The following is a 1,295-nucleotide window of genomic DNA, read 5'->3' as shown; positions in this document are numbered from 1 at the left end:
ATTGGTTCTTTTGGCAGTCCATGGCACTTCTAGTATTCTCCTCCAACACCACAACTCAAAGGCATCAATTCTTCTAGGGTCTTCCTTACTCACTGTCCAGCTTTTGCATCCATATGAGGTTATTGAAAATACCATGGCTTGGGTCAGGCGCACCTTAGTCCTCAAGCTGACATCTCTGCTCTTCATAAGTATAGGTAAAGTTCATCAAATTGTAACAGGTTACTCTTTTTTTTTGTCTCTTCTTTCTTCTTCTAGTCGAGTTCTGATCATCCAGACATCAAAGCCAGGTCAAGTGGGTACTATCTGCAAGTATGGTTGTTCTTGTGTATCTCCCTTCACTTCATATCAGCTGGATGCTTCACTCTCCACTCTAGTCCTCTGTGCCATGTCACTGCCTCTGGGCCCAGGAGTCCCTGGGTCTTGCTGAACTGCTGGCCATCCAACAATCCACCTGGGTTAACAGAAGTCAATTGAATGTGGTCCGACTTATCTCCTAACTGCATTGCTGTTTTTTACTCCTCTTCCCCTTATCAGTGACCAACATGGTCACCAGGCAGACCACATGCCTGCTCCTGTATTCCCCTTGAGTCTTTGTCTTAGAAGGGAGTTTGCTCTGAGGGGACCTGACCACTTGCCTTGATGGCTCCTGGAAGAACAGCTTACTTGTTCTTGTAGTGATCAGACTGCCATATTGTTTCTGATTTTTTCTGTTGGTCTTTCTTTCACAAAGTATCTTCTGTTCTTCTAGCCACTCCAGGCTGGTCTACTCATCCTTTCCAGTGGAAATTTCCCACCTCCGATGAGTCTGGATGAGGTTCTGGATTCCACCTATTGTCTTATGCAATGCAAAAACTCCACAGGAAGCCTCTTTCTCTGGGCTACTTCTAGACCCCTTTAAGGTATTCCAATCACTTATAGACTGAAGTGGCACTTGCAAGTGTTCTATTGTGATGTTTCTGGCAATTCCTTTCTCAGCCCCCCTCAAGTGTTTATTTTACAATGGTAAGCAAGGGAAACCAAGATTTAAATGACAGCCAATCATCTTAACATTATTTCCCTCTTTTACCCATTCAAACAATGCCTCAATCCCTGTATTCCGCAGCCCTGTTGTTCCAAGGTTGTATACATCATCATTTACCTCTGTCCCACTTAGCCCATGCCAACCTGCCTAACTGTTCTCCCATCAGCTTTGCTCTTCCATTCCCCTCCCCCTTCTTGTGTATTGCCCCCCTCCCCAGCACCCAAGCTATCCTGTGTCTATTCCCTACCCTGTGCTCTATCTTCCCTTCCCTCCT

The sequence above is a fragment of the Chrysochloris asiatica genome, unplaced genomic scaffold (assembly GCF_000296735.1).
Source record: "Chrysochloris asiatica unplaced genomic scaffold, ChrAsi1.0 scaffold00180, whole genome shotgun sequence".
Classification (NCBI taxonomy): domain Eukaryota; kingdom Metazoa; phylum Chordata; class Mammalia; order Afrosoricida; family Chrysochloridae; genus Chrysochloris; species Chrysochloris asiatica.
This window is presented reverse-complemented; position numbering follows the sequence as displayed.